We start from the raw sequence: 27,423 nt of genomic DNA on the forward strand, positions 1-27,423 counted from the left end.
AACAAAAAAATATAAGATCTATATGAGGAAAACTACAGAACTCTAATGAATGAAATCAATGGAGAGATATTCCATGCTAATGGATAGGAAGACTCAATATTATTAAGATGTCAGTTCTTCCCAACCTGATCTATAGATTCAATGCAACCCCAAGCAAAATCCCAACAAGTTATTTTATTGGTATCAAGAAACTGATTCTAAAGTTTATGTGGAGAGGCAAAAAGCCCAGAATAGCCAACACAGTACTGAAGGAGAAAAACTAAGATGGAGCACTGATGATACCCAATTTCAAGATTATTGTAAAACTTCAGTAATATTTCATAATGATAAAATAAAAAACAAATTGATCAATAGAACAGAATAGAGAGTGGAGAAATAGATCCCCATAAATGTAGTCTATTACCTTTGACAAAGGAGCAGAGGCAATACAATGGAGCAAAGATAGTCTCTTCAACTAATGGTGCTGGAACAACTGGACATTCACATGCAAAAAAATGAATCTAGACACAGATCTTACACCTTTTACAAAAAGTAACTCAAAATGAATCATAAACCTAAATGTAAAATGAAAATTATAAAACTCCTAGGCGATAACAGGAGAAAACCTAGATGATGTTGAGTATGGTAATGCCTTTTTAGATACAACACCCAGGGCACAATCCATGAAAAAATAATTGATAACATGGATTTCATTAAAAGTAAAAGCTTCTGTTCTGTGAATGACAATGTCAAGAGAATTAGAAGATAAGCCACATACTGGGAACAAATATTTGCAAAAGACATATCTGATAAAGGACTATCATCCAAAATATACAAAGAACTCTTAGATCTCAACAAGAAGAAAACAAACAACCTGATTTAAAATGGGTCAAAGACCTGAACAGACACCTCACCAATGGCATATGCCAATGGCAAATAAGCATATGTTCCGCATCATATGTCATCAGGAAAATATAAATTAAAATAATAATGAGATATTACTACATACCTATTACAATGGCCAAAATCCAGAACACTGACAACACCAAATGCTGACAAGGATGAGGAGCAAAAGAAATTCTCATATATTGCTGATGGGAATGCAAAATGGTACAGCCACTTTGGATGACAGTGTCACAGTTTCTTACAAGACTAAACATGCTTTTACCATATAATCTAGCAATTTTACTCCTTGGTATTTATCCAAAGTTGTTGAAAACATGTCCATACAAAAACCTGTGCACAGATGTTTATAGCAGCTTTATTCATAATTGCCAAAACTTGGAAGCAACCAAGATATCTTTCAGTAGGTAAATGGATAAATAAACTGTGGTACATCCAGACAATGGAATATTATTTAGTGCTAAAAAGAAATGAGCTATCAAGCCATGAAAAGACATAGAGAAACCTTAAATGGATATTATTAGTGAAAAAGTGAAAGAAGCCAATCTGAAAAAGCTATTAATGTATGATTTTATCTATATGACATTCCCCAAAAGGCAAAACCATGGAGACAATAAAAAGATCCTGGTTTTACAAGGGTGGGATTGGGAAGATGAATGAGTAGGAGAGAGCAGAACATTTCTAGTGCAGTGAAAATACTCTGTATGATATTATAACAATGTATATATGTCAATATACATTTGTCCAAACCCATAGAATATACAATACCAAGAGTAAACCCTAAGGTAAACTATGGACTTTGAGTGATTATGATGTAAAGTGTAGGTTCATCCTTGGTAACAAATGTACTATTCTGTTTAGTGATGTTGATAATAGGGGATGCTATGCATGAATGGGGGCAGGTTTCATATAGGAAATCTCTAAACCTTTCTCTCAATTTTGTTGTGAACCAAAAACTGCTCTAAAATATAGTCATTTAAAAAAGTAAGTGCTATATGCCAAGATGAGGTTTCTGAGTATAAGCTATTATTTCACTGGTCCTTCATAGATAGTTAGGCTTGCAAAATTCCTTCTGGTTAGAAATAATCGATAAAATGTTTGCCTTCGTCATTTTGTGGTATTTCTGAACTACATGATCTCTATCTTCTCTAAAACATGCCTTTTAGGAACTTGAGGCAAATTAACCAGATTTGCTACCATCTCTGTATCTATCAGAGATAGCCATCTCTGTATATACTCTATTTCCATTCAACTTGATCGTGTAACTATTATGCATTTTAGTACTCTGTACCTGATACTACTTAGTCTGTGGTTGATGTTAAGTTCTAATATAAGTGTTGTGGATGTGGAAACTGAAGCCAGAGAAACTAAGAAACTTACATTAAATTGCTTAATCTTTGACTATTCTAGAATAGAAAGTAGGTGTGAGTTTGGCACTTTGAAATCTTCATTCAGAATTCCTTGGACATTGTAGATGCTTAACACTGGCAGATATTATTTTACTATTATATGATATTATCAAAATAAATCAGGGTATTTAGTTACAAAAAATAACACAACTCTCTAACTAGTTAAGCATCAAAAGAATACATTTAAAAACATTAAGTAGCTCACTGAGTCTGTGAGAGGACTGAAAAAGAAGAGTTGGAAGTTGAAAGGTTAGGGAAAACCCAACTTACTTTACAGGACTGCTCCTTTGGAGGACTGTAATACTGCCACTTCTGAGTCAGACACTACAGCTTGTACTGCTAGTGGTGAGCACTAGAACTTTTCCACTTACTTCTCTGAAAACTGAATACCTCTGCTACCACCCTTGCTAGAATGAATGCCTGCCTCCTCATGTCACTAACTTCCAAATCAAAGTGTCTTGCAGGTTTATTTGAGTGGAGAGTTTAGGTTGTGTGACTGGCGTGGTTTGCAAGTCAGGCTGGGAAAGCAAGTTCAGGCTTCTAGTTTGGGGACACAGCCTTATAAAGTGGGAAATTCCTCATTCATTAGAAATAGCAATTTCACAAACTACACAAATTTATAGTTATACTAATATCCGCTACAGTTTGTGCCTGAAAGTGCCAGAAAAATGATCAGCAGCAATTATCAGGCATTGCCTACATCCTTGACCTAGTAGGACAACCTAAATCATCTGGTTCTTCCTTTACATTCATTATGCATGTCATTTGACAATCAAGTACTTGGCAACATGGTTCACCTCTATCAAGAGCCTCCTAAGATTCCATATCAAATTAAAATCTTTCCCAGAGAGATACCAAAAAAGAAAAAAGGATACCACTGTAGACTGACTGCACAAAACAGAGCAAGATGTAAATTAGTCCCATGGGTGATTAAAATAAAAAAATATCTTTTTTCTCCAAGCTTAAAGCCTAGTGGTAAATTTGTAGGTTGTTCCTTCCAAATTTACACTCCGTTTACTTTGCTTTATTCTGGTTGCCTTGAATAAGTGAGTGTGCATGGATCTGTTTTGGGATGGGGAATGGGCATAATTTCAAAGTGATGCACCGCTTATTGCTGGGAAGAGTAGAGCAAGGATTAAATTTTCTTATAGATATAAAATATGACTAAGAAGACTGACCTAACATTGGGTTGCCAGATTTAACAAATAAAGACAAAAGATGCCCTGTTAAATTTGAACTTCATTTGTTTATCTGAAATATAACTTTAACAGGTAATCTTGTATTTCATCTGACCATAGTCTAAGAACAATTTGAATGCCTTCTTTGTTTCCTACCACACATTCACCTATATTACATTTTACTGTACCTCATTCACCATTAAAAACATACAATTCTGGCAATACTGACATGATTATCCACCTTAATGTGATAATGTAAATGTACATACTTGATATTTATTTTCAGCAGACACAACACTAAATCCTATGATCTCACTAGCGTGGAAGAATTAAGTTGATGATATAGTTGGAAATCAGACTATTTTTGAATTCCAATATATTTTCTATTTCAGGAAATTGGGAACATGCCTCTCCTGCATTATAGAAAATATATTATTAACATTTATAACAGTTTATAAGTACATTAGCATATTGTTTTATTTTATTGTGGTAAGAACACTAACATGAGCTTTACCTTCTACAGAGATTTTTAAGTAGAAGTTTGTTATCTATAGGCACAATATTATACAGCAGGTCCCTAGAACTTATTTACCTTGTATAACATAATTGAAACTTTATAGCCATTGATTAGCAACTCATTTTCCCCTCTACCCAGCCCCTGGAAACCACCAATATACTCTCTTCTTCTCTGAGTTTGACTCTTTTAGTTATGCCATATAAGTAGAATCATGCAGTATTTGTTCTTCTGTGACTGACATTTCACTTAGCATGATGTCCTCAAATTTCATCCATGTTGTTGCATATTGCAGGATTTCCTTCTTTTTTAGACTGAATAGTATTTCATTGTATGTACAGATCACATTTTTTTATCCATTCATCTGTCAAGGGACATTTAGGTTGTTTCCACATCTTGGATATTGCAAATAGTGCTGCAATTAACATGGGAGTAATAATAACTCTTTAGGATTCTGATTTCAAATATTTTGGATAAATACCAAGAAGTAGAATTGCTGGATTATATGGTAGTTCTATTTTTAATTTTTTGAGGAACCTCTATACTGTTTTCCATTGTGACTGCACCATTTTGCATTTCCATTAACAATGTGCAAGGTTTTCAATTTCTCCACATCCTTAACAACACTTGTTTTGTTTTTGTTTTTGTTTTTTTTTATTGATAGGCATCCTAACAGGTGTGAGGTAATATCTCATTGTGGTTTTGATTTGCATTTTCCAAAATAATTTGACACTGAGAATATCTTCATATACCTGTTGGCCATTTATTTGTCTTATTTGGAGAGATGTCTATTCGAGTCATCTGCCCATTTTTAACTGGACATTTAGGGTTTTTTTAATTATTGAGTTGTAGGAGTTTCTTATATATTTTGGAGATTAATGCCTTATCAGATATATGGTTTGCAAATATTTTCTCCTATTATGTAGGTTACCTTTTCATTGTATTGATTGTTTCCTTTGCTGTGCATAAGTTTTCATCAAATGTTTTGTAAGTTTTCAGTATACAAGTCTTTCACTTTCTTAGTTTACTCCTAAATATTTTATTCTTTTTGATGCTATTGTTTTCTTAATTTCCCTTTCTGATTTTTGTATGTTGATTTTGTATCCTGAAACTACTGAACTTATTAGTTCTAACTATTTTTGTAGCTTTTGTACATTTAGGATCATGATAGCTGCAAACAAGGAGAACATTCTTTCTTTACAATTTGGATTTCTTTTATTTATTTTTCCTTTCTAATTGCTCTGGCTAGCACTTTTACTACTCTGTTGCATTGAATTGGCAAGAGTGGGTGTCCTTGCCTTCTTCCTGATACTGAAGGGAAAGCTTTCAGTTTTTTTCCCCCATTGAGTATAAATATTATTTTAAAGATTATGAGAGTCTAATAAGCTATATTCTTTTGGTCCTCACCATGATAGTATAATCGCCACTTTAAATTTTAAGAAAACTAGTTCAGATATGTTAAATGACTTACCAAAATAAATGGTGAATCCACAACTGAAATCAAAGCTTTCTGTTTGCTATTACAGCATTCCATCCTCTTAATGACTAGGGGATGACATTGGTGACCGAAAACTGAAAGAAATTTAGTATTTTAGACAAATATAATTAAGATAGGGAAAGGGAAAATGGAACTATGATATTTTTCCCTTAGTATCTCTCTTCTGGACAATCCACTATGCAGTGTTTCTAGCCTTCTATTAGGTACATTTGTGATGTCTCCAAATTACTGCTCCTTTGACAGTAAGGGCATTTTGACTGAGGAAGTGATCACAAATGGACTACTATATACCTATCTATCTATCATACTAAAAAGGAAAAATTGTTGCTATTCTAGCATGGAACTAGAAAAGAGAGGTAAAAGGGAGAAGGTACAGAACATAAAATATCTTTATAACATACTTTAATTTTTTGAAAACAGCAGAAAAAAACTGACATAATGACATATTTCTTTCAGTATTGCATCCTTCATACTCATACATGTAATGCCCTAATGCAAATGTTTCATAATGCATTGAACTAGTTTAAATAGTTCTAAATGTTTTAATCAATACATTCAATACAGGCTTTTTGTAGAAAGAAAATTTAGAAGGAAGAGAGACATTTAACTTAATAAGTAAAAGACCTTAATTTCCCCTCCAACAACCCTCCCCAGAAGTAGCCAATAATAAAGTTTTATTTGTATGCTTTCATATATTTTCAGTGCATAAACAAATAAATAGAAAGATAACTAGATACAAATACATGCATATATTTAAATATATATATATAATATTGGTTATATATATGCTTTTTACACAAGTGATATCATACTATATATTTTCTTTTGCAATGTTCTTTCATTCAACTATATGTGTTTAAGATATATACGACTTAGTATAGATGTCTACCTCATTTGTTTTAACATCTGCACATTATTTCACTGAATTTGTATAAATATCTATCTATATATCATATATTTAATGAAATATATTCTTTCATTATAGAAGGAATGTATATAAATATTAAAATTACAAACAATATAGAAAAGCATAATATGAAAAATAACTCACTTTCCAATCCCAAATTCACTCACAATTCCACTATGTGGAATTCCACCAGCTGGGTGTCCTACAATTCAATTCTGACACTAACAAATTAGCACAGACCCCGCAGGTTAAGTGCTCAGTGCTCTTCCAACCTCATATACCAGTAGCACATCCAGGTTATCACCTGTACTTTTGATTGATCAGGTATGAATTAGAGACTTCGATAGCCCCCTTCTCAGATTCAATCATTTGCTAGAATGGTTCAAAGAACTTAGGAAAATATTTATTTTTTACCAGTTTATTATATAACAAATGATATGATAAATGATATACATGAACAGCCAGATGGAGAGATACATATGGCAAGGTGTGGCAGTATCCCAAGTGCAGGATCTTCTGTCCCTTTACAGTTGGGGTGTGCCACCCTCCCAGCCCATAGATGTGCACACCAACCAATAAGCTCTCCAAACTCCATACTTTGGGAATTTAATGGAGGCTTCCTCATGTAGGCATGATCAATAATTAACTCAATCTCCAGCTCTTCTCCCTTTCCAGGAGAATGGGAGGTGGGGCTGAAAGTTTGAAGCTTCTAATCATAGCCTAGTCTTTCTGGAGACCAACCCTCATCCTGAAGCTATCCAGCAGACTATCGAGTCACCTTGTTAGAACAAAAGACAGTCCTGTTACTCAGGAAATTCCAAGAAATTTAGGAACTCTGTGTCAGGAACCAGAGTCAAAGACCAACTATTAGAACAAAAGATATTCCTAGTGTTTTTATCATTTAGGAAATTACAAGGGATTTGGAAGCTTTGTGTCAGTAACTGGAAGCAAAGACCAACATATCTATGTTCTATTATTTTACACATGTAGCTTTTTTCTTGAGATAATGCTTCTGTTTTTTCTGTAACATTCTGTTTTAAAGTCACATGTCCAATGGTAGGAAAAATAAACAAAACTTGACTATCTTATACTAGATTACTATATTTAACAGACTTTTTTTTTTATTAAGAAGTCTGATGAACTCTCTCTTACTTGAGATAGCATAGGATAGCAATGATAGCAATTAACACTGAGTTCTGAAGTGATACAGCTTGAGGTGAAGTTTTGAGTTTAGTCCTTATATACTGTGCAATGATGATAAGTTACTCATTCTTTCAATGCTTAAGTTTTCTCATCTCTAAAAGAAAGATAATAATAGCTCCAACTTCATGGGTTGTTGGTAATAAATAAATTAATGCACGTAGAAAAATTGGAACAGTAAATTACACAGTAAATGTTCAATAAATATTAGCTAGTATTTGAGAAGACAAGAAGATGATGATTTAAATTGCAGGACAGTTAAGGTGAGTTTTGCTGAGATGTTTTGAATGAAGAATATATATATACATATATATATATATATATATATATATATATGTATATATATATATATATATATACATATACTGATTCCCATATATATTTTCTCCCTATCATATAAACACGCATTTTTTTTTCTCTCAGAAAGGTTATAGCTTGCAACGGATATAGCTCTTGAATCATGCTTAGCTTTATCTGCAAGAGTCTTCATATGTCTTGTCCTGGGGAATGCTAAAGATGTAATCATGATTCTCAGTGTGACCAAAATAGAATTCATTTAATACTATCTAAAAAGGCCAGGGCTAATGTTAGAGCCTCAAACATTTCAGTTCTACTTTTCTGGGGTCAACTTTTCACTGGTTCAGCTTCAAAAAAATATTAAATCAGAATTTGGAGCTTATTTCTATTAGCTTAAACCCCTCCTCCTTGAAATACATCCTATCACATGACCTCTGGTATTCCTCCTTGCTATTATTGTCCACCACTCTCACATATACTCTCCTTCACTCACTGTGTCTTTTAACATCTAGCTCACCATCTTCTTTCTCAGCACCACTCCTCATGTCATAATTCTTAGTGATTTTAACATTCATAAAAATGATCAATCCAACATTATGAATTGTAAATTCTTTACTTCCTTCCCTGCAATTACTTTTTCCTCCATCCATTTCCGCCTCATGTATGTATGGTCATAACCTTTTCTTTACCAATAATTACCACCTCCAAAATTTCAAGTTCAAACCTCCCACTCTTGGACATATAACTGCTATATTTTTCAGTTCAATTCCTCTCTATTCTTGCACTTCTATAATTCTCCAACCCTAATTGGACCTCTAATCAATTGACTTTACCAGATCTTCACTATCCCTCATTCCGGTCATATTTTTACATCCCACTTTACCTAGCCTAGTTCCACGGCTCATCATTCCAGTAATTCTCTTGTCCCTCTCAAACCTCTGGCCCCTTTATCTCTAAAAACATTCCTGAAAAAACAAAAACCTTCATGATCCAATATACCACCTACTCACACCTGTACCCAAGCAGGTGAATAAGGCTAGGAAAAACAAACAAATTTGCTAACTTGTCTTACTTTAAATATTTGACTACAAATGATAAGTGAGTCTTTAGCACTTCCTGGTAAGTTTGTTAATCCTGCCTAGTCAATTTACAATGTCAATATCTGAAATAATTTCATATCTTCTCCTCTATCTTGGAACTTCCAATTCCCTTCCTTATCCTGTTTCAGCTGATGAAGTTACTGTTTTTTTTCACTGAGAAAAGAAAATTAGCAGAAGAAAACTTATTTTCTAGCATGAAACTACCAACTTATAAACAACTATGAAAATACTCTTTTCTCCCTCTTGCTATAAGGGAAGAATTAGTCTTGCTTCTATTTTATTACCCCCATTACACCTGAGCAATAGATCCCATCTTTTCTCTTCTACTGAAGGACTCTGCTTGTATAATGATTTCTCTCTCTCTTGCATCATTAACTTCTCCACTATGTTGGCTCATTTCCAAATGCAAACTTGCTGTAATATATTCATCTAAAATATAAAATCTTCGCACAGCCATAAATCTGCCACTCTCTACCATTCCAATTCTCTGTTCCTCTTTAGAGTAAAACTATATATGCAGATAAATTGCTCCACTTACTGTCATCTTCATATAACAATTTTTTCCTCGGACCATTTCAATTAGACTTTTGTTTGTTCACTCTTCTGAAATTGAACTTGTTAGTACTTCTCTTGACAGGGATCTCTAATGTTGCCAAATGTATTGGCCAAGTCTTACTCTTCATCTTACAACGTGGCACAGAAGCACAGGACTTAAGGTTATCACTTCATGTCTTTTGAAAACCCTTTTTCAACATCATGTTTACCATTCTTTTCTTTTATCTCACTGTCGTGATAACACAAACTGTTTTTTCCTGCTGAATTTACTTATTGTTCTTTTTTAAAAATTCTCTTCCCAAAGTCTAATTGTAGGAAGTTTCCAGGGCTTATTCCTGCTAAATCCTTAAGTGGCTGTATCTAGTCTCACGGCTGTTAATATCAATTATATGCTGAAGACTCCAAAACTGCTATCTCCAGTTCACATCTCCATTCTGAACTACAGACTCACATATCTAACTCCTTACTAGTCATCTCACTAGGATTTCTAACAGGCATCTCTACCGTAATACATGAAAGATTAAATTCCAGATTACCACCATCTCTGAAACTTGCTTCTTTCTAGGCTTCCCCAGCTTGATAAATGGCATCAAGTTTCCATGGGAGTCATCTTGATTCCTCTCTTTTCCTTACACTTCAAAATAATCTAACCACAAATTTTGTTAGTCCTGCTTTCAGAATATATACAAAGTATAACCTCTTCTCAAACTTCTGTAGATATGACTATAGGACAAGCCACTCTTACAATTGACTCCTAATGGATCTGTTTGCTTCTAGTCCTGTCTTCCACAGTCTATATGCACATATTAGTCAGAGTACATTTTTATTAAATTATTTATTATTATGTAACTATAAATCCACATGCATTTCTAAGAAATTATACAAAGAGATTCCATGGACCCCTTACCTATGTTCCCTCAGAGTTAACATCTTGCAAAACTATAATACAATATCATAACCAAGATACTGGCATTGATGTAGTCATGAAACAGTACAGCTGAACAACCACAAGGATGCCTCCTGTCGCCATTTTTTTATCTACACTAAATTTTCCCTTACCCCTTCAATCCCTGGCAACCAATAATCTGCTCTGCATTTCCATAATTTTGCCACTGAGAGACTGCTTAAAAGATGAAATCACACAGTATGTAAATTTTGGTATTGTCTCTTTTCACTTAGCAAAATTCTTGGATATTTATCCTAGTTGTTGTATGTATTGATAGTTTGTTCCTTTTTCTTTCTGAGTAGTATTCCATAGCATGGATGTACCACAATTTGTTTAACCATTCACCCATTGAAGCACTTATGGATTGTTTCCTGGTAATGTCTAACATAAATAAAGCTTTTATAAACATCATGTACTGGTTTTTTGTGTTATATAAGTCTTTATTTTCCTGGGGTAGATGTCCAGGAGTGCAAATACTCTGCCATATGGCTTGTTTTTATCCTCTTTCAGGGCTTTTCACAATTCAAGTTTTTTTTTATTTTGATAAGGTTCAATTTTTCAACTTTTCCTTTTTATGGATCATGCTTTTTGGTATAAAGTCTAAAAAATCCTTTTTTAGCTCTAGATCCCAAGATACTTTCTCCTAGGTTTTTTAAAATTTATTTTTATTGTAGTAGAATATACTTAACATAAAATTCATTATTTTAGCCATCTTTAAGTGTACAGTTTAGTGTCATTAGGTACAGTCACATTGTTTGCAACCACCACCACCATTCATCTCCATAACTCTTTTTTTATCCTTCCAAATGGAAACTCTGTACAATTTAAACAATAACTTTCCAATCTCCCACCTGCCTAAACCCTGCTAACTACCATTGTACTTTTTGTTTCTAAAAATTTGGCTACACTAGGTACCTCATATAAGTGTAATCCTACAGTATTTTTCCTTTTGTAACTGACATTTTACTTTGCATAATGTTTTCAGGTTCCATCCATGTTGTAGAATGTATCAGAATTTTTTTTTTAAGAACGAGTAATATCCCATTGTATGCATATACCACATTTTCTTTATCCACTCATTGTCAATGGACACTTAGGTTGCTTCTACAATTTGGCTATTGTGAATAACGCTGTATGAACATGAGTATACAAATATCAGTTTGAATCCCTGCTTTCAAATATGCTGGGTTTATACCCAGAAGTGGAATTGCTGGATCATATAGAAATTCTATTTTTAATTTTTGAGGAACTGCCAGTCTGTTTTTAGCAGCTGCACCATTTTACATTCATACTAACAGTGCACAAGGATTCTGGTTTTTCTACATCCTTACCAACACTTCTTATTTTCTGATTTTTTATATTAGTCATCCTAATGTGTGTGTGATGGTTTCTCATTGTAGTTTTTTTTTCTCATTGTAGTTTTGATTTGCATTTTCTTAATTATTAGTGATGTTGACCATCTTTTCATGTGCTTATTAGCCATTTGTATATCGTCTTTGGAGAGATATTTATTCAAGTCTTTAGCTAATTTTAAAAATTGGGTGTCTTTTTGTTGCTGTTGTTGAATTATAGGAATCCCTTATATATTCTGGATATTAACCTTGTAGCATATATATATATTATTTGCAAACATTTTTAACCATTTTGTACATTTGCCTTTTAACTCTGTAGAGTGTGTCCTTTGACGCAGAGAAGTTTACAATTTTGATGTAGTCCAATTTATCTATTTTTGCTTTTGTGCTCTGTTTTTTCATGTATTTTCAGACTCTTATTTTTGGTGTCTACATATTTAAGGTTTTTGTCTTTCTGGTGCATTGACCACTTTATCTTTATGTAATACACTTCTTTATTTCTAGAAATTGTCTTTGATCTGAGGACTAATTTTGTGATATTAATATAGCCACTCCTTGTTTGGACCTGTTGAAATACTGGGGTTTGGTTGCAGTTTTTTCTTTGATGTTTGTATAGAGTAGGGTAGGACGTGTATTTCCAAAAACAGGTTTTCTGTTGTTATTCCACCCGGTTGCATGTCCAATGGATGAAGGGCCAGTCCTTTCTTAGAGCTTTTCTTGTCTGAACCTGTTGGTAGTTCTGGGTTGGAGGCTTGTTCAGTGACCTGTTGGATACATTGTTAGCAATAAGAAAACCTTTGGAATTCAACACCATGTCATTCCTCAAGTCCTGAGGTACCTAGGCTGTCCATCTTCTTTCCACATTTCAGTCTTCCTATGCTTGATTATAGTGTAGTTTCTAGAGGTTTCATTGAAATATGGAAGACCAGGGATGAATTGAGCTACTCCATCTTGGCAGAATCTGAATGTCTGTTTTAAAAACATAAATAAAATAAATTTACTTCTTGGCTCAAGCTCAGCCAAGGGATCCCCACTAGAATTAGAAGAAAATCCAAAATCCTTATAATGGCCTGTAAAGTATACCATTGCCTTCAAGGATCTGTACAATTTTATAATTTTACTGATTTATCTGTCTTCATGGTCTTAATCACTACTTGTCATTATATTATATGTTTAGTATCCTCCCCCTCACTATAATTTCACTTTATGAAGGTAAAGACTTTGTTATGTTCATAGATATGCTTACAGAATCTAGAATATAATTGGAAATAATAAATATGTGTAAGTAATGAATAAATCAGCTCATTAATTTTTCTCTGAGAAACTGTCAGAGAAATGGTAGTCTAATTACTATTGGTTCAACTGCTCTATTTTGCTTTGAGAGCTATATTTAGCAATCAAGCCTTTCTTCTGCTCTTTCTAATTAGTACAAAATTATCTTTGATTCCTGGTATATTGTGGGCCAAACAATGATCACTAACCGAATATTAAACATGGTCAGTAGGAATTTTACCTCACATTTCTCTAATTAGAAAGAATATTAATATTTTCTAGGGAAATTCCCAACACATAAATAATGCAAAGGAAATATTGTTCTCTCCTTTCCTGATTTTCCAGTTATATAACATAATTTAGTTTTTGCATAAATTGTTTTACATGTTTATACACATTAATTCAAACATAGCACTCTATAGCAATGATACTTTTTTTTTCTCCTTTCATTATTGTCTCTATTTTTATCCAGGCTTGTCTAATAGCTTCTGAACTCTTCTCTGTGTTTGTTAGATATAAATAAGAATTTATTGAAAGAAAGAGACAAGAGGAACTTCTGTAGGTCAATATTTAATTTTGTGTTGATATCATTCTAAAAATAGTGGTTGACAACAGAGAGGAGAAATATAATCACCAGAGATATACATTTTGTAATTACCTGCAGACTGAATGGCTGATTTTTCAGAGATATTGTATTGTCACTGTTTTTTTGTAAAATATCTTAAAGTAGGTAATTCCTGTGGTGGTGATTCTTTAGAGAATGGATATATTCAGGTGGTGATAGTAAATGATCTCTTAGAAGTAGTATAGAATAAAAGTAGCAATTCTAGGCTAGTATTTATTATTATTAAACTGTATTATAGAACATCACAGCAATTATAACCTCCAACTTATGTTGCTCAATAAATTTGTCATCTTATATCACCAAAGTACTTGACCCATATAAAGTCAGAAAAGTCCATATGCAAGCTTTGGTTTTAAGTGAAAAAGGAAAAAAAAACTTAACTACAAAAATGTGTAGCTTTAATTAAGTTTAAAAAATAGAAGTCATGGAGGTGTAAAATGTTTTTGACAAACATTCCTTAGTTGTTTTCATGTAGCTATTATCTCATTACATAGCTGCCTGTCTATGCATTTTAATGTACTAACAAATTCTCTACTTTATTTTCCATACAAATTGCTCAGCAGGAATTCACTAAATGTTTATCTTACGATGGGTTTAAACCGCCTACAGAAAAATCTGTATGGAAGATTAGAGTGGATAATATTGCCTCTATTTCTTTAAGTGCCTGAAGTATCATAATGAATTGAAAAGTAACAATTTAGCTACAGATGCTTTGAACTGCAGATACAGAGAACAACTGGAGAACTTGATAGAGTACCTTTAAATCTGCCAAGCTGCTGAAGGTATTCTTGAGGTAAAGATAAAACATACATTTAAGTGCTGTTTGAAACTTCTTTCTAAAACAATAGGCTGAAAGAGTAAAGTAATCATACACAAAGGCAATGACAACTGGAATGCCACCATGTTAAGGACTTTGGCAAAGCCAATCCTAAGTGTTTAGCATATAAGAAATCTCCAGAAAGGTGGAATAAATTAGAACATATGGAAGAAAATATTCATTTTCTCATTCAAATGGAATTCAGGTATGATTTGCATTAGGGAAATAAGATTATGAATTGCTAAAACAAACAGCAATATAACTTCATGTTGATTCAAATTATATATCCTTTCTTTTTCAGAAGCTTAGGCTGAAACATATAATTTCAAGAGAACCACTTAAATAATGCTTTTATTCTTTATAATGTGGAAAGATATCAGAAAAAAAAAATCTTCCTTTTTTATTAATGATATAAATTTGTAACTTGATCAGACATTGAACCTAAACATATGAAATAGGATCATAGACATACCATATTTAGAGTTATCATTTCTTGCCTTTAAACATACATTTAATTTTTTCTTTATTTTCTTTAATAACACAGTTCAATAATGTAGCATATCATACAGTTTCATGCAGAATATAATGGAACTATTACAAGGCAATTTTCTGCTATTAAAGTTCTTGGAAAAAACTAGAATTATTTACTAAATAGTAAAGGGATAATTCAGTTTCAATTAAAGTTTTATAAAAGTCTACTTAATAAGTATATATATATATATATATATATATACATACACACACACACACACACACGCACACACACACACACACACACACACAGAACAAAAATACTGAAAAAAATACATTGAAATAGAAACAATTTACCTGTAGCAGATTCTGTGATGCGTCACCAGATCTCATCTTGAGGATTAAAGGACTCTTTCCCAGGTTCTGACAGTGCTGCCAAATGATAGCTTTCTTCCAGAAATTGCTCTTGACTTTGAAAACTATCTTCCTCAAGAGCATGATCACTTTCCAGGGAAGTCTGCATCCAATGATCAATGAGGAAGTACAAAAAACCAGTTTCCTCACCCCAACCTTGAACAACTCTGACAGGCCATCCCAGTTTCAGAGCTCCCTATGCCATCACTTAAGACCTTTGTTGTAATTCCATCACAACACAGCTTTTCTCTTTCTACTCCTATTTTCTTCCCCTTTCTTCTAAAGTACTAAATCAGAGAATATTCTCTCATAAATTTCTGTACATTAATCTCAATTTCAAAGTCTGTTCACAAGGAACCCAACCAGCAACAGATGCTACCAGGATTGTTCTGAGAAAACAGATGCTGAGATGAAATTCTGGAGTTGGATCATCCACCAGCTAGATCAGTGACAAACTTTTTCTTAAAGGCACAGTTAGCAAATATGGCTTTGCAGGCCATATAGTCATTGTAATAAATATTCGTCTGCTATAGTAGCTTGAAAGCAGTCATAGACAATACATAAATGAATGGGAGTGGCTATATTCTAACTAAACTTTTTTTTATTAAAACATGCAATCAGTCCATGAGCTATAATTTGCAGGCCCCTCAGATAAATGGAAATGAGAAACAAATCACTATGGTAGGTGGAGCATGAATAGACACTGATACAGTGTAGCAAAGTGATTGTTACAACTTTCCCCAGGGCTGAATTGGATAATATACTGGTAGAAGGACATATAGCAAAAAAATTGAATCAGGCATTTGAGAAAGGAGAAAATAAAGAATATATTGGCCATGAAATTGTATGGCTGATACTAGGGGCAATGGTCCTTTTTAAGAGATAATGATAGCAAAAATGGCATGCTAGGAAGATCCACGTTCTTATTTCCCCCAAGGAAACATTTAAAGACAACCATAAACTGGCTGAAATAACCTTATGAGAGCTCCGTAAAACAGTCAAAGACTACAGCAACCAAATGAACACTTCATCAAGAAAAAGCCACATTAAAAATGGCATGGAATTTCATGGTGTTTTTACTTGTTTTTGACTCACAGCTTCTCCAGCACAGCTTGATCTTGGTCTGGAGGAGGAGGCAGCTCAGTTCTCAATTTCCTCTCATGAACCAAAAGGAGCAAAACAGTTCTTATTTGCAACATTCTAACTTTTCTAGTGGCTAGCCTGAAAGACTGCTCTTTGTCTTGTTTAAGTCAGAACTCAGTTGGGAAAAAGTGGTAGCAACAGCTTGTGAAAGCTTCAGCTTATGAGACTACAGACCTCCAGACATGTAGGGCAAGATATTATAGGTAGTGTTATAGAAGAGACCATCTAATACATTTCTCTGGGTATGACTCAGAGAAATAAAGACATTAAAAGCAACTGTATTAAAGCAGCAGGAGAATTGAGAAAGCCACACATGGACCCAGGCAAGATGCATGTTGAGGAAAGACCTGAGAAGACTTAGATTTTACATCAGGCTAATCCTTAAGCTCAAAAAAAAAAAAAAAAAAAAAGAAAAGAAAAGAAAAATTCCCAGCTAAACAATAAAGGACTACCCCAGTCCAAAGGCAGTCTGCAAAAGCTGGGAGAGATGATTGTTTTTTCAAATGTCCAATTAAAACAAAAAGTCAAAGGCATGCAAAGAAACAGGAAAACATGGCCAATACAATGGAACAAAATAAATTGGCAGAAAACATCCCTGAGAAAGCACAGACATTAGACATACTAGACAATGATTTTAAAAGAATTATCTTAAATTTCCTCAAAGAGCTGAAAGAAAACACAGGCAAAGAGTTAAGTAAATCAGGATACTAATAAATGAAGAAAATAATGATATAAACAGAGATAGAAATTATAAAAGGAACCAAACAGTTTCTGGAGCTAAAAAATATAATAAATGAAATAATAAATTCACTAGAGGGGCTCAGCTGCAGACTTGAGCAGGCAAAAGAAAAAAAAAATAAGTGAATTTGAAGACAGGCCATTTGAAATTATTGAGTCCAAAGAACAAAAAATAAATAAACAGGGCCTTTGGGACTTATGGAACATAATCATGCAGACAAATATATGCGTGGTGGGAGTCCCAGGAGAAGAGAGAGGAAAGGGGCATAGAGGTTATTTGAAGAAATAATGACAAAAATTTCCCAAATTTGATAAAAGATATGAATATGAGTTTACATTTGCAAGAAGCTCAACAAACTCCAAGTATAATATACCAAAAGAGACAATTCAACATAGTATTGGAAGCTCTAGCTGGAGAAAGTATGCAAGAAAAAGAAATTAAAGGCATCTAAAGTAGAAAGGAAGAAGTAAAATTATCTCTATTCACATATGACATGATCTTATTTAAAAAAACCTTAGATACTCCACAAAATACTGTTAGAGCTATAATACAAATTCATCGAAGTAGCAGAATACAAAATCAACATGCAAAAATCATTTGTGTTTGTATACACTAACAATGAACAATACAAAAAGGAAATTAAGAAAATAATTCCATTTAAAATACCATCAAAAAGAATAAAACTCTTAGGGATAAACTTAACCAAGGAGGTGAATATCCTGACACTGAAAACAGGAAAATGTTGCTAAAAGAAATTAAAGAAGGCACCAGCAAATGGAAAGGCATCCTGTGTTCACAATGGTGTGTTTATAAATAGGAAGAGTTAATACTGAGATGTCAATACTACCCAAAGTGTTCTATTAATTCAATAAACTCCCTAGCAAAATCCCAATAATATTTTTCACAGAAATAAAAACAAACATCCTAAGATTCATATGAAATCTCAGGTGATCCTGAATAACTGAAAAAGAGAAGACAAAGTTGCAGGACTCACACTTCCTGATTTCAAAAGTTACTATAACCTATTGTAATCAAAATTGTGTTGTATGGATGTAAAGACAGACATGTAAATCAATAAAATAAAATAGAAACCCAGAAATAAATTTTGCAGATATGGCCAAATCACCTCCAACATGGGTGCCAAAACCAGTTAATGGAGAGATGAAAATATTTTTAACAAAGCACTATGGGAATAATGGATATCCAGATGCAAAATGAATTTGGACCCTTACCTTACGTCAGGCACAAAAAAATAACTCAAAATGGACAAAAGACCTAAACGTAAGAGCTAAAACTATAAAACTTTTAGAAGAAAACATAGGGGAAAAGCTTTATGACATTGGATTTGAAAATGGTTTCTTGGATATGACACCAAAAGCATAGGCAATAAAAGAAAAAATAGATAATTGGACATTATCAAAATTAAAAATTTGGTACATCAAAGAATACTATCAAGAAAGTGAAAAGGCAACCCACAGAATGGGAGAAAATATTTGCAAAGTATATATCTTATCAGAGGATTAATTTCCAGAATAAAGATATCATTCAATTCAACAACAATTAAAAAAAAAAAAAGAAACAATTAACAGTGGGCAAAGGACTTGAATAGGCCTTTCCACAGAGAAGATATACTAATGGCAAAAAAGCACCTTAAAAAATATTTAACATCACTAATTATATTACTTAGCTTGGGCTGACATAAAGAAATACCACAGACTGGATATCTTAAACAATAGAAATTTATTTTCTCACAGTTCTGGATGCTGGGAATTTTAAGATCAAGGTACCAGTAAATTTTTTTTTTTTTTTTTTTTTTTGGTGAGAGCTCTCTTCCTAGCTTGTAGACCACCACCTTCTCATTATGTCTTCACATGATGGAGAGAGAATTTTGATGTTTCTTCCTCTTCTTACAAGGGTATCAGCCGTATTGGATTAGGGCCCTACATTTATGACCTTATTTTACCTTAATTACTTCCATAAAGGCCCTATCTCTATATACAGCCACATTTCTTGGGGTTAGGACTTAAACATACAAATTTTGGAGGAACACAAACATTCAATACATAACACTAATTGTTAGAAAATTTAAATCAAACCAAAATGAGATACTACTCCATACACTTTAAGGTAAATAAAATAAAATGAGCATAAAATAAAAAGTGTTGGTGAGGATGTAAAGAAACTCAAACCCTTATGCACTGCTGGTGAGACTGTAAATGGTGCAGCTGCTGTGGAAAACAGTATGGAGGTTCCTCAAATTTTAACCATAAAATTACCATAAGATCCAATAATTCCACACCAACGAGTGGAGTCTATTTCCACTGTTCGTGAATCTGAGATGGTCCTTTAGCCTATTTTGGACAACAGAAATGGCTCTGAATTGACTCTATTTAACTTCCAAGGTGTACCTTAAAATTTCTGCAGCTTCTACCACTGCTTCTTGGAGCACTCCTTGAAGATCGTGTGCCATGCTGTGAGAAAGCCCTAGTAACTACATGGAAAAGATCCACATAGAGGAGAACCAAGATCCTGGGCTGACAGACCTACCTGGCAGCCATGTAACTGTGGCCACCTCAGATAATACCTCACGAAGCAGAAAAATGCCGTTTTAACCCATAGAATCATTCAAAATCACAAATGAGTTGTTGCTTTAAGCCACTAAGATGTGGGCTGCTTTGCTACACCAAAATAGATAACTGATGTTATTAAACAAGACATTTTTCATTGAAAGACTCCAACATTTTCTGACTCCAACAGATACAAAGAAAGACAAGAATCTGGGTTAATGACAGGGTGGACTGTAATCCTAAACTTCTTAGGAAAGAATAATGATGGTCCAGATTTAGATGATGCTCCTGTAGTTTGGCTGTAATTTCAATTGTCAAAATCAGCAGCAGTGATGCACAGTAACTGCAAAAGTAAAGGAAAAGTCACCAAAACTCAATCCTTTTTAATGTATTTGAAAGTTATGGTAAAAAACAGAAAATTGAATCCAAGTATTCACAAGCTAAGTAAAAACCTCTGCAAAAACCTTTTTTAATGTCTTGCCAACAGTTTCAATTGGAAATTTGGAAGGACTAAAGACAGTTCATTCTCTAGTCTCATATATACCAAGGACTCTTCAGCACAGCCTAATAAAGCCAATAAAAGTTGTTTGATGTAGTTGTATATTTCTTAACAGTAAAGATTAACATTAAAGAGTCAAATCATTTAATTTGTGAGTGTAGAATGAACCCAAGTGAAAAGACATTGCTCATATTTTTACAGACCTGGGATTTGTTTTTCAAAACATAGTTGTATAACATTCTCTCTAATATGCATACCACAAAGAACCTGGAAAAATGGCAATGAATGCAGATTGTAAGGCTGCAGATTAAGCCTCATTTATTACACCTCTATAAGCTCTAGGGTTCCTGAAAGGACAGAAGTGATAATGCTTTTGGGAGCTAAGTAGCAGTCAAAATTCATTTACACTTAAAAAGACCATTTCAACTGAGGACCTCCATGTTTTTCTTAACAGTAGGGGTTGAGATATCTTAAAAATCTGGCACAGAGCTTCTATATTGGAAACTCAGAAAATAGCAAAAAGAAATATCTTTTATATTGATGAAACTTGTCAGTTCTTTGTACCTGTTCCTTCCTTTAATTCCTACTGCTACTACCTTCGTTTAAGTCATATTGGACTCATTCCTAGTCTATAACAGTAACCTAACTGCTTTCTCTATGTTTCATCTTGCCTCTATCCAATTACTTCTGAAAACTACTGCCAGAGTGCTTTTCTAATGCTTCTTTTACCATTTTATGCCTCTGCTCATAGACTTGTCATTGCTCCTATAGAATATAGTTAAAATGCCCTGGTTTGGTACTCAAGACTCCAATATCTTACTGCAACCTACCTTCTCAAATTTATTTAGCTTTACACATAAAGTGTCTTTTATATTTCTTTATATAAACTCAGATCTAGCAAAATTAATATAAATTTTCTGTAATAACAATAATTATTTTATCCTGTTAAAACAAATATCCTTATTTCTCTCCTACTTATAACTTTCTCCCTAGTCTTCTAATAATCAACATTAAACTCAGTATTTTTATGATCCACTCAAATGTAGGTGCCTATTCCTCAGAACAATGCAATTTCTCTATTCTCTGAACTTCCCTAGTACTTATTGTCACTATTAAACCTATAGCTATTTTTCCGTCACTTGCACATTTTGAATATTCCTATTAGGTTTCAAGTATGTAACCTGGGTCTGTTTCCCATTGCCCAACATAATGTTTTACATGCAATAAGAAATTAATAAAATGTGTTGGATGTCCTCTATAAGTTCTCTTCTTCTTACCATTCCCAGCCTAGCCTGATGGCCAGCACGTTTTCTAAGGTCTTCTTACCATAGGTTTTAGGACTAAAGAAAGGAATATAGTGTAGATTTGAAAAATGAAATCATGTTGTTTGTTTTTCTTTTCTTTCTACATTAAACTTAAGGTGTAAATTTCTATCTAACGCTTTCTGTAATGCATTCCAATCTTAAATTTTAAAAATTTAAAAATTTGGGGCCTCCCTTCATTTTGTTTAAGAACATCAGTTGCTCGCATTTTGAGCATGAATATGCCACTTTCTGGATTCCATCAGGAAAAAAATTCAACAAAATTTTAAGAAAAAGTAATGTAGAAATATAATATTTGCTTTCATCTTGTCTTTATTGTCAGCTTATAATTTATTTGTCAAAAGGATATACTAACAAAAGCTTTCAAAATCAGGCAAAAAAGATTCTCAGACACAAAGATGAGCAAACACTCAGGAATTACCAGACTATTGTGTAAGACAAGCATCAAACTCAACAAACAGAATAACCAGAATAATTTATATGGAGTCAAGAAACTCAATAAAAGAAATACAATCAGACATAAGAATAAATGTTATTAATATTCTCAGATGTAAGTTAGTCTTGGTAGAATTTATAATAGTACTTATCTTTAGGTAGATGGGTATTGAATAGGAAGAAGCACCAGGAAGAATTCTGGGTTACTGGAAATGCGAAGGTGGAAATCATACCTTAAATTAGGTCGTGATTATTTAACAAGCTGTGCAGTTAGGATGTGTTCTTTTGCACGATTTACTGTACATTTGTATTACTTCACTAAAAAGTAAAGGGGAAGAAATTTCCTGCAGATCTTGAAAATAACATGTAATAGTTGAAATAAAGATTTTGGAAGATGGGTTACATAGCATAGTAGATACTGCTGAAAAATAATTAGCTGAAAACCTGAGCCAAGGGATTTTTCTGATTGCAGTTTAAAAGAAAAAAGAGACATATAAGAAAAGTCGAAAAATATTAAGGTACTCAAACATTATTTTTCCAACATAAATTTACATTTTCCATTTGAGCAAATTTCTCTCTGGCATCACATTTAAATTTTCTTAATATACCTCCTGTGACTCAGATATAATATTCAGGGTTTACAAAAAGAAAAAAAAAACAGATCTGTACTTGGTGAAGACTGACATGTATATAAGTATAATTGTTACAGGTACTATAATAAAAGGACATATATAGGTTTCAGAGTGACATACAGGATAGTTATCAATGCTACCTAGGTGAGTCAAGAAAAGGTTTTATAGAGAGGCTAACTGTTTTTGCTTATACTCTGTCCTCTATTTCAAATGATAACTCTTTTCTATCTAACTCAGGTCCTACCTCCTTCATAAGATCTTTTATATTGGGGTGATTAAATTGGAATACATATAGAGATCATAAAAATATTATAATTTAAGCTAAAAAAATCTTGTTTCTGGATCACTGAAAAAATATAATCTTGAATCTAGTTTGAACACAAAGATAGACAATAGCATAAATACAGATATTGATTCCCTGGAAGCTGGTCATTCACCACAGGGAAAAACAATTGCTGGATTCAGTTTGCTAATATTTTTGAGGATTTTTGCCTCTATGTTCATTAGTGATATTGGCCTCTAATTTTTTTTATTTGTGACATTTTTGTCCAGTTTTGGTATCAGGGTTATGATGGCCTCTTAGAATGAGTTCAGAAGTGTTCCTTCCTCTGCAATTTTTTAGAATAGTTTTAGATGCATATTTTATTACAATAAAAAAAGGAAAAATAAATTAAAGTGGTCTGTGCAAGTTCCCATTTGTTTTCTTGATGTAGGAGCATGTTTTAGAGTATGGCAGATAAACCTCAGAAGAATTTAACTTAGGTCTTGGAATACATCTTGGCATCATAAATGGTGGCTATTTTTGTTATTAAAAATGCCTTAATTGCTATAAATACTATGGAATGGAGGAGAACAATCCAAGGTGGGTTTATTTAAGTTAGGTTTCTGAGGAGCATAGTACCAGTAACATTAGATTGAGAGTGGAATAAAAAGGGGCAGGAGTTAAAAGAGAGAAGTTGAGTAATAATGGTGGAAGACATCAAAGACTAACTTCATCATGTTACAATTATTTTTTTTTCCCTCAAAGACACATTATATCATAACTTTAAACAGAGAATGTCACATTCCACCTAGGTGCCTCTTCTCTCCACCACTGCCTCCTCATTGTGTGTTCCCAAGATTTTATCATAAACTTTTCCCTTGCTACACTAAACACTCTTCATGTCACAAAACAGCAATGGCGTTGTCTTATGGAAATCTCCATATTTCTTAGTGTTTATTTGGCAAAGCCACTGAGAAAGCAATTCTGTTTTAGACAAGGTATTTTGGATCAATGGTTGTCAAAATTGACTACACAGCAGAATCTCCTGGAGAAATTATTTTAAAATAGAGATTTGGGGTTTCTACCCCAGTATCATTAAATCCAAGAGTTGAGAATTGAGCCTGGAGATTTATGTTTTTAATTATCTCTTTAAGGATTATAAGCAGCCATTCTACTGTAGTCTACACAGTTTAGAACACATAGACATCATATGAATTTAGAACATATAAACATCGAAAATATTATTTACCAGGATCATTTGTATTTGCATGCATTTGTAAGATCATTTAGACAGTTAGCTAAGCCTTGAAGGACTGGTCAATTCTATGGTGAACTATAAATGCTGCACTGGTGGAAGAAGGAGAAAGATATGCCATGTCTTAAGGGATGGTGTGCTGCTGTGCAAGTGAAATGACATAGTTAAGGAAGTTGGATAGCAGTATGAGGGCACTGGGTACCTGGGGAAAATGCATAGTTTACAGTAGACTACATAGCAGGATCTCACAGGGAAGGATCTGTTTACTTTGCATCAGCCACCATATACCTTGGAGAAAGCCCACACAAAAATGCCTTGGCAGGTTCTGCTAAAGGTTGCTGCCGAAGGTTGAGTGAATATGAAAAGCCCAAATATTTTAGTTATCACATAAACATTACTTGGTGTTTCTAGAACACCATTTTTTTCCAATCTGCTTAAGCACATATGTTCTTACTTAGGTCTCACAATAATCTAGTGAGAAAAACACGTCATTAGTATTGTTTCTCAAATAAAGAGCCCCCAAAAAAGAGCCTTGAAAGCTTTAGTGATCTGCTCAATGTCACAGAACTCAGTCACTGATAGAGGTTGACCTAAGATAGAACCTGGGCATTATAAACTGCATGTCCCATATACTATCTTGAATGCAGTGGGGAAAAGAAATCCCATTGTTCCTGCCACCCTATTTATACTGGTACTTTTTCTTTTTTCATGGAATGTCTCTCTATTTGGAAAATAAAAGGATTTTTATCAAATCAGATAACTTTAGAATTAGCGATAAGACAAATCCCTTCATTTGACATGGCTCCTGAATTTTTTTATACATTTTATCATAAAGACAGATGACATCATTATATCTTCACTAGTTTCTATTAACCTTCTCTTAACCTTCCTCTAGTGAAGTAATGCCACTCTGCTATTTTGTTGGCTTTAGATTTTCTATTAAATTTTGCAAGTATTTTCTGGGTATATGTATCAACAAATAACCAGAGGAGGTAATAATTCTATATATGAGGCATTATGATAAGCTATAGGTGAAAGTTTGGGGTACCTATACACAAAACCAGAAATAACAGTGTGTGGCTCTCTCCCTTGGCTGACTGGATCTTCAGGTTGATAGAAATTTGGCTTTTCTAAACAGTCTCTCTGTTAGATGAAATACAAGGGGCTCTTTGGCATGCATATGTAGATGAGACAATTATCTTGCCCTAGACATCAGGTTAAGCATCACTTCCTCATAAGAGATTGAATTTTTAAGGAAATATGTACTCCTCTATTAAAATATTCATGTAACAATAATTATGCTTTGCATATTGATTTACAAAGGTGCATAGCACAGTGATCACAGTTCCATCCCTAAACAAAAATTATTTTGACTCAATAAAAACATTTCATGTTTGCCATTGCACAAGAAATATAAATGTTTTAAAGAATACATCTCGTTGATATGGTTTTTAAAAAGGGTTTTTTCTCTAATGACACTGTCATGTATCCTTACTAGGTTGCCTGAGCTCACTCTATGCTCTATTACCCACTCATACATAATTGCTGGATATAACAAAGTAAAGATGATACTAAAAAGGAATTCAGGAAACTAGAGTTTTGACTAAGATTGTGACTATGTCTCATCCAAAGTTTACATATTTTCTCTGATGCAGAATCTGTTCAACTGTAGTGTCATGGCATGAAGCTGACAGGTGCTCAGATTTTTCTGAGCTTTGTTGTTCAAAGTTTTGTAATTTGAGAAACTGTGTTCTAGGATAGCCTTTGCTACAAAGTTTAAATTTGAGAAAAACAAGTTCTTCTTTATTCCATTGAGAACCATTGTGAAATGGCATCAGAAAAGAGTGACCATCAGCTGCCTGTATGCACTAAAATATCCTTTGGGATGTTTTGTTCTCTGATCCAGGTTACTAAGGAACCAGATTACACTTTGATAAAAATGTTGTCAATAGTATTTCTAACTATAAAGGAGGTTTCCATGTGTAGGTCACCCCTTTGTTCTTACTAAATACATGTCAAATCTAATGCAACTTGCCTGTTAACTAAGCCTCAGAAATGTTGGCCTATATACTATTACTTTTCTAAGCTGCTTTTTCACTAAAAAAGCTGTCTAACCCTGGTTCCACTGCTGTCTAACCCTGTCTTTTCTCCTCTCTTGGCATTCCACTTGTGTTTTGTTTTCCTTTGATTTTCTGAGGTGCTTTATTTTTTACATGTTTGCATTTCTATTGGGGGCCCCAGAAGGCCAAACAGCATTCCAGGACAATGAAAGATAACATGTCAGCAAAAAAAAAACCCCAAAAAACTAATAAAAACACTAAAAGTAAGAGATAATTATGGACTTTGCAATCTACCAGTAAGTCTGCAAACAATATACAGATTGCTGCCAACTCATAAATAAGATCAATCTCAAGTAATCACCACCTATCAAACCTGATATTCCATATTTGGAAAATTAATGCCTTTGGATAGTAGGTTCTTCATATTTAAACTGTTTTTTATTAAAATAAAATGTTTCTGGAAGTAGAGATATTTTGATTCTTTATTGCCCTATACAGTAGCATGAATTACTAACCTATTCATTTGAAAACAAAACTCTTCAGAAATATGAGGATTAGCACTTAAAGATGAAATAGAGGTTATCACAGAAGAGTGGCTTCTGGGTAGTCCTACTTTCATGATCTCATTTCTGTAAAATATTTTAGAAGTTCTTTTATGTCCATAACTCTGATTTAGAGTTTTCCATAACCTGACAGGCACTATTTTATAATCTTTGACAGTAAAAATCAGAAAAGAAGTGCATCTACAGAAATTATCTGAGGTTGTATAACTACTGTGGTGCTGCCTAAATAATGACTCTTGTGCCAATAAATCAGTCGCATGCCATATTTACTTTTTGTTGGGAAATAAGCTTACCCATAATGATATCTGGTAACACAACCTCTTATACCTGCTGTCATTGTAATTCAATTTGCTGAGCTGCACATGTGAGAGGGGATCAACATGCATTCATTCAGTCATTTATTCCACATTGAGAGCTTATGATGTACCTAGATGCTCAGGTAAAAATGATAAACAAAATAGACATGGTCCTGCCTTTTGGAGCTTACAATTTAACAAAGAAAGATATTA

Source organism: Balaenoptera acutorostrata, chromosome X (genome assembly GCF_949987535.1).
Source record: "Balaenoptera acutorostrata chromosome X, mBalAcu1.1, whole genome shotgun sequence".
In the NCBI taxonomy this organism is placed as follows: domain Eukaryota; kingdom Metazoa; phylum Chordata; class Mammalia; order Artiodactyla; family Balaenopteridae; genus Balaenoptera; species Balaenoptera acutorostrata.